Here is an 8,582-nt window from a genome sequence, read left to right on the forward strand (position 1 = left end):
TACCACTGTCTCTAAGCCAAATGAACATTAATTCCTTTAATAATTAATAATAATGATAATTTAAAATAAATTTAAAATTGAATTCATTTTTATGATTTTTTTTTTAATTTTGACAATTAAAAAATTATATTGTAGAGATTTAATTTATATGGTAGAGATTTAATTTATCTAGCAACCCTATTTATTTAGTGGATAATAAAAATTTAATTTCCAAAATATTTTTATAAAAATAGAAAATTGAAATTTATTTGAAAAATAATTATATATATATTTTTAGAAAAAATATCATGTTTAAAAATATCAAATTTAGTTTTTATTTTTATATTTATTATATTATACCTGTTATGAATTAATTTCTATAAACATTTACCACCATTGATTCAGTTCATTATAACTCCCAATTTATTTAATTTCACATTCCATAACTTCCAATTTTATTAAATTTTAGGTTAAATATATAGTTCCACTAATTTTGAAAGACAGTTCCCAGAATAATCTCACATGACCCCCGCCAGGATTGTCAATAGAGCAAGATAGTTTGTAAAAATTATAGTTGTTTTTTTTAAATAAATTTTTATTTAAAAAAAAAAGTGTTAGTGGAGTCGTTCCCTGGCGGTCCGTGGGGGTGCGGTTCTGGGTCGCGGGCCATGCCCCCACGGGCGGCCGGTCCGTGGGGGTGCAGTTCTGGGTTGCGGGCCGTGCCCCCACGGGCGGCCGAGCAGCAGTTGATTGATTGTGTGATAAGATTCTAGTGAAAAAACCATTTCATCTATATATTTGACTACACCTTTGTTTACCCTTTTTCCAATTCATTTAATATTTTATTTTATTAATATTTTGTACTAAATAAAATTTTATTCAAAATTTTATTTATACGCCGTTATCTTTCATCATTTAATCTTTATCATAATGATCTTCTTATCGAAAACTGAACTACGACGGAACAATAAAGCCGTAAGAGAGTCTCCATATTAAAGTAAAAAAAAGTAATATTTTATCCCGACCAAATATTACGTGCCAAACAATAAAGCCTCGCGAGGAAATGTAAACTTCGAAAAATATAATATTCACTTCAATATTTAAAAATTGCAATTATCGTGATTAAGTCCGTTGACGAAACAATGAAATCCAATGGCGCAATCTACAAAATTAATTAATATTTTATTTAATATTTAAAGATTTGCATATCGTTATTAATTTCATAACTTCTTGCCTCTCACTTGTGCCTAAACTTTATGTCGTAAACGCACCCACATAATGTTGGAGTTAATCACATAATGTTGGAGTTGTTTATAATGTGATTTTTTGGAAATTTTGGTGATGGAATCTGGTGGAAAAAATTGAGGTTAAATTTTGATTTGTATTATTTAAAATGGTTTTTTAACTGCATATTTGGATTCAGCACCTTGAAAAACTCCTGGGACACTTTGATTGTGCAGAAACTAGCTATAAACTTGCAATTCCAATAAATTGCTGCCAGATTTTGACAGGGAAAGCCCACTAGAAAAACTTCCAAAAAATCACATTATAGACAATTGCCATAATGTTAAACCAACTTTCATTTTTTTTTCTGTTTTATAATATGATTGGAAAACTCGAAAGTGTTTTATCCATGGGAAGCTTCCACACGATTGAAACATGCTTGTTTAGTTTATGTCACAAATATTAAAAATTTTCAAATATGTTTGTGGAGTAAAATTGAAAATATTTGAGATTTTCCAATATGTTTATTTAGATTATCCAAAATATTGATTTTTTTTTTTAAGATTTTCAAATATGTTTATTTAAATTTATTCAAAAGTATTGAAAATTCCCAAATATGATTGGACACTGACATTATTATGGGTATATATTTAAATTTATTCAAAAGTATTGAAAATTTCCACGATGTTATTATGAGTATAAGGTAGGGATATTATGGGTAAAAGGTAGGGATAGCAAAAAAATATGTATATGATTACTAAAAAAATTTAAATTCTCGCTAGTGATATGCTGAACATTATTGCAATGGCTTTGTGCCTATGAATATTGTTGTATTGTTGTGGGTTAACCTGGTACTAGCAACATTACTCCAACAAGCAGAGAAATTTTCTAAAGAGAAATTACGATTTCGAGGGGGCTTATTTCATTAATATGAATTATGGGATGATCAAGAAATAAATGTAATAGAATTCCATTTATAATTACTCGAAAAAATCAGCCTTTTATGACATAACAATGAACTTGTATGAGATGAAATGTTGTTGAACTTTGTTACGAGTTTTTGCAATTTATTTGTTGATAAAACTTTAAGGTTTCTTGAAATAGTATTTTGAAACTGCACAATGTATATTTTGATATGAAAATAATTATTTTTCTGGAATATATATATATATATGGGATAAGATTAAGTATATAATTATATCTATACATGTTCACTCTTCTAGAGTAAATGTAAAAATGTTTTTATTGGTTAAGAGCTGGTCTTTCTCACATGTAAGGAAATAAGTTAACCGTCCAATACACAAAGGTATCTAACATGAGTGAAAGCCTACCCTCTTTATGTAATACTAGTAAGTTATTCGAGGTGGCATGGTAGGTGACATGGTTTTCCTTGAATAATAGTGATAAGTGAGCATGCATTTGTAGATAGTAGCCAATGATAATTGTACAACTTTTAGTTTGAAAACTAAATTATGATTGGTTTTCACATTGTTTTAAAAATATAAATATTGATATCATTACAAATAAAAATAAACAAAGTTTCGTCTAATTCAAGAAGTACCTTATACGATTTCAACATGAAGGGACATTCGATAATAATGCATTAATGAATTATCAATTCTCATACATCGTTTCCAAGGTTAGGTTTTAAAGACTTTTCAATGTCTAAAACTTCAACATTTAAAGGTAGGGGGAAATTATCATTCTATATGGCAAGGGGATGACACCAATTATGGAATCTCCCTCTTCATTTCGTAACAACTACACAACCATCCTAGGGACAATGCCTTCCCTTACAATAATAGGGTTGTTTAGATTAGATCAAAATGTGTATGAGAGGCACTTTGTGACTTCCTACTAAGGTGAAAGTGGTGTTTCCCCTAAAATTCAAGAAATCATCTTAGGTGAGCCACATTCAATGCAGTCTTTTGAACTAGGAAATAATATGCATCCATGTATTTGCATGACTTAGTTGGCTATCATACCAGGAGAAGTATTAAATGAGAATAATTCAACATAACATGATTGTTCCTCTTATTCCATATGAAAATAATACTTCTACTCTAGTTGTCACCATGCTTAAAACCCTACAGGCCAAGGGATTACGTCACCAACGAGATGAATTTTGGGCAATGTAAGTGGGAAGCATGAAATTTAGAAACACCAATTAGAATTAACAAATGAATAGAACCAAAAAAAGTTCAAACTCTACAACACACAAGAAATTTAGGTTAAGGAAGACATATGCGAGGTAACTTATTTCTAATTGTCCAACCCCCTTAATATAAGACACTAGGAAAATAATTATTTCTTGGACACCACCAATACTCTCATATGCTGAAAAGTTGAAAAACTCGCACTTGTTTTTTTAACTTAATACTAATCACCACAACCTTTTGAAAAACCATCCAAAATGGGCTTATGGAAAACAACTTATATCCGTTAGCATGCTTATATTTAGGGAAATCCTTTATACAATTCCATTTTCGTTGTTCCACTTTCATTATTTCCACTAGGCCTAGAAGTGTTGTAAGTACAACTTGATAAATAGAGAGTTGTGTATCAAGGCCTTAACCCTATCCAAGATCAAGGAGCTTGGCTAGACTATTCCATATCTTGCATTCACTTTTAACAATAGCATATACTCTTTCATTGGGGAGAAAAATTAGTCCCCAACAAAGTTAGTGCTTCCGTTCAAAATAAGCATGAAAACCTTATGTTCTTAGCTAGGACACCTTCTCATGATTTAAGAATACTCATTTCAAAATAATTCCCTCAAACATCTTACTATATTTATACATTTTCATTGCAATGAATAAAGAAATTAAATATTATACGGTGAAGACCAAAAATGCAAGAATGATTTTAAATTTAGACCATAGAATAGAAAATACTTTAACTATCCAATTTAGGCCATGGAATAGAAAATACCTTAATTATCCCGTAAGAGTTGAGTGATTGTATTTATACAAGAATTATGCACATATATCAAATCATAGGTTACAATATCAATCATTTGAATGATTATTCTTAAGCACTAAAAAATGGTTAAGATGATTTCAATTATGTAATAACCTTAGTGGTAATGCACAATTGTAGTGTGAAGTGAATTTGGTGGCTTTGCATTATTAGTGCATGCATAGTTTTATTATAGTTGTTGTGATCTTCTCTAGGGTTTAAATGGAAGGTTAAAGGCCCATTAGTATAATAATAATATAGTTTTGGGGATCATTTATGTAGGGAATCATTGGTCCACTATGTTTATTATCAAATAAGGCGAGGTAGTTAGTTATCATGGAAGCAATGTGATGTGGTAGATAGATAGAATTGGGTTATAATTAGTTTTTTTAATTAGCAATAAATAATGATGGAGTCTTCCTAGTGAGACTTGTATTGATTGCACTGAAACTTAGCTCATTAAAAGATCTACTCCTTAAATATTGCATTGAAGCTTAGCTCGTTAAAAGGTCTACTCCTTAAAGAAGTCAATGAAAAGTATTTGGTCCATCCATAAAAGGATCATGTATGGTGTTTCCTATATGTTTTAAATCCTACACGATTATGTAATGCATACATAGATTCTTAATAAACAAAACAGTAAAACAATGGAAATTACCTAATACATAGAGATTTACCTTAGAAACCTAAAATGGGAAAAATAACCAATTTTTTAGAGCAATGTCTCTAATTTTCATCATCAAACAACTTCTTTGTTTACAATAAAATATATTTGATCTTGTGACATCCAAAGCTTCTAATCCATTAACCCTAAATTAGGTTGTGTAGAATGGTGAATGGTGCAACTATCAACGTGATTCGATTGTATGAAAATGGTATGAGGTCTATGGAGTGATAAGATCGGTATCGGGCGTAAGACGAAGACTGATAAGTGTACCATCGAGGTGTAGGCTCATAGTTTTTCCTCTCAAAAATAATTGAGGTCACACCTATGGTTCGGGGCCAAGTGAGCTCTTGCTCATCAATGTTTCAACCAAAGTAACATATCCTTAGACATTTTGACAAAGGGTTAGAAGTTGGTGATTTTTTGAGCAATAACATAACAAACTCCTCAATGCTACTAACTCATGTCCAATAGCTCATACCTCTTAATGCTTTGATTCCAATTAATGATGACATAATTTTTAGGTAAATTGGATCACTTCCCATAGATGGTTTGTATTCACAATTTACTTTAAATTTTTAGTGGTTTATTATCGCAAACCTAATATGTGGTTTGATCTCACATGTGGCTTGAGTAGCCACAACCCAAGGGCATCTAAGCACTCATAATCATTAGGGGATTGCACCTAGCTTGGACCACAGCAAGCCTTAACATGAGTGGATTTTTTCCCACAAAGCTTCCTATAACCTTTTCACCATAGAGTATTTTAACAGAAGACCCTACCACTATTTCTAAGCAAAATGAACATTAATTCTTTTAATAATTAATAATAATGATAATTTAAAATAAATTTAAAATTCAATTAATTTTTATGATTTTTTTTAAATTTTAGCAATTAAAAATATATGATGAGTAAATATTTTGATACTCATCAATACTGATTTAATTTATATGGCAGAGATTTAATTTATCTGGCAATTCTATTTATTTAATGGATGATAAAGATTTAATTTCCAAAATATTTTTGTAAAAATAGAAAATGGAAATTTATTTAAAAAATAATTATATCTTTTTTATTTTTGAAAAAAATATTATATTTAAAAATATCAAATTTGGTTTTTATTTGTATGTTTATTATATTTATTTTGAATTAATTTCTATAAACAGTTACCGCCATTGATTCCACTCATCATTAACTTCCAATTTATTTAATTTCACATTCCATAACTTCCAATTTTATTAAATTTTACGTTCAAGATATAGTTCCACTAATTTTGAAAGATAGTTTCCAGAATAATCTCGGATGACCCCCGCCAGGATTGTCAATAGAGCAAGATACAGTAAAAAACGTGATGATTATCTGAGATTTAAGGTGCTCATTCCGATAGAATTTGTCCAGCTTGCAACCTCCATGCTCAAACTTTTGCATCGCTATGATCTCTAATTACCCTGCCCTCAAAGTTTCATTTTTCATCCTTTGAAAACTCTGTCAATGGCTTTAAACTATACATCACTGCTACGGAGAAAAGAAAACAGATGATATATACATGAATTTTTGTATGTAAACATATTCCTTACAATTGATCATCATGTTTTTCTGTTAATAAGTCTGCAATATCGATGAATACTGCACACTTTGAAAAAAATCAAAAATCCGATGCCAATAGGAAACGAATCTAATCACGGAGAGAAGGAACCTCATAAATAGATTTCCACAGGTGGAAGCTCGATGCCGACCTCGTTTAGGAAAGGTATATTGGGTGACCTATCAGCCAAATCACGATATAGCCGATACTCGGCTTCATAATCATGAAGCGTGAGCTCGCTCCTCTGATTTGTATGGTAATGGTGCTTTGCCTCCGCAGACTTACCGAAACCAAAGAGACTCACCTTCTCGCAAATCCCCAATGCAACCATCACCGCCTGCATTCCAGAGGAGTAATGGAACATGGGGCCTTCGTGCGCCTCGCTCCATTTGTCCGGATGTTTCCCGGTGGTCTCCACAAAAATCTTGAGGGAATAAAACTTCACTAATCTGCTGCACAGATTGTCGAATCGGGCATCGGTAACGAGCAGGGGGGCCTTGTGGGACGCGTTGCAGCGAACGAAATCCATGAATTGGGCGGGCTGGCAGATGTATATCATAATTGGAACGCCTGCCCCGTATGAATGGCAGAAACACCCAACTCTCCTGGCGCAGCCATGCAGAATATTGCTGTTGATGAACGCCAGAGTGGTTTTCGAGCCCACTTTTTCTTCGAAACGCCTGGTGTGGGCGTTGTTGAGCCGAATTACCATCTCGTGCGAATCGATCAACCGTCCCTGGGTTTTCTGCAGAACGATGCCACTGTTACCCACCACAGCGCAGCTCCGGTAGTGTTGCCCGGGTCGGATCTCCAGAGACCTGGTGTTGTTGTAGTGGCGATCCAAGGGTGTTTTCACCAGATCGCCTAGCTCCGCCATAACCCGCGGTTCGAATCGCTTGTTCTGAACCCAAGTCCGTAACACCTGCTGAAATTTGATTGAGTGCACGTCGCTGCCAACGCTATCGTTCAGCAAACCGCTGATCAGCTGGCGCTGCTCCGCCTCGCCCAACTCTATCGCGGCATAGGATAACAACGCCGTCTGATTAATGATACCAGCCCTGGGACCGCTGTGGCCGGGACCTGCCGGTAGCTGGTCCCTGTATATGAGGAACGATGGGACCAATGCTTGGTTTACAATACTGTACACAGCCACTCTGTTTATGAGGTCGTTGCTGAACACCAAGAGCAGCACTGCGCCCAGAATGGTGAGGAGCAGGAATCGCAGTGCTTTTGTCATTCGAATATTCATCTCTTTGCTCTACCCCAATCTTTTGTTCTAATCCACCATAGCACTGCCGCTGCCGCCTCCTCGCCACGGATTCGAACCCAGGCCTCCCCAACCCTAAAGAATGCAGTAAAGACGACGACGACGCCGCCACCATCGTGGGTCCACCGATTTCCTGGACCCCGCCACCAGATAAGCGTCATTGGAAAGTGACACCGATCGTCACATAACATTACCCGACTTTACTTTGTCACGCCTCACGCACGCAGGCATCAAGGTCGGCCAGTGCAGGCATATGTGGTTGACATCAAACATTTTTAACCCGCAACCAACTTGAAATTACTGCTAGCACAAAAAGGCAACTGAAGTATATTCCAGGATTATTTACAAAGCAGTGGTCTATAAGGGCGATTTTTTGAAAGTTTTTCCGGCCCGGTTTTTCTGGTCGAAATCCGGCAGGAATTGATTGGAATTGCAAGTTTGATAACTAGTTTCTGCACAATGAAAGCGTCGCAGGGATTTTCGAGGGTGCTGAATCCAAATATGCAGTTAAAAAACCATTTTAACTGCAACAAATCAAGATTTAACCTCAATTTCTTCTACCGGATTCCGTCACCGGAATCTCCAAAAAATTGTATTATAGACAACTCCATTTACAAATATCTCGGTGGAAATATTTTATAAATGTGGTCTGTCATTTAATGCTAATCGAAGGGGATCCCAATCAAAATGAAAATATGGATGGAAATTTAAATAGAACAGCTTCAAGAAATACTCCTAAACTGGGGAATGGCATGGCAATTTCTCTCCTGTGTCAGAGAGTTGTTCTGAACACCATCTATCAAAAGAGTTAAATAATGTGTCTGTCTATCAATGGCTATTTAATGCAAACAGGTGGTGTAATGAAATCTATGAATTATATCAAATAGAAATGGCTATGTATTCT

At 34.2% G+C, this 8,582-nt stretch overlaps 1 pseudogene; it reads right to left on the reverse strand.

Moving 5' to 3' along the window:
• Nucleotides 1–6,523: 6,523 nt before the first annotated feature.
• LOC149220009 (beta-1,6-galactosyltransferase GALT29A pseudogene) lies at nt 6,524–7,663 on the reverse strand (annotated as a pseudogene).
• Between the last annotated feature and the right edge of the window lie 919 nt (nt 7,664–8,582).

The sequence above is a fragment of the Pinus tabuliformis genome, chromosome Q (genome assembly GCF_031772625.1).
Source record: "Pinus tabuliformis cultivar Carrire ecotype Pingquan chromosome Q, CPIR1, whole genome shotgun sequence".
In the NCBI taxonomy this organism is placed as follows: Eukaryota; Viridiplantae; Streptophyta; class Pinopsida; order Pinales; family Pinaceae; genus Pinus; species Pinus tabuliformis.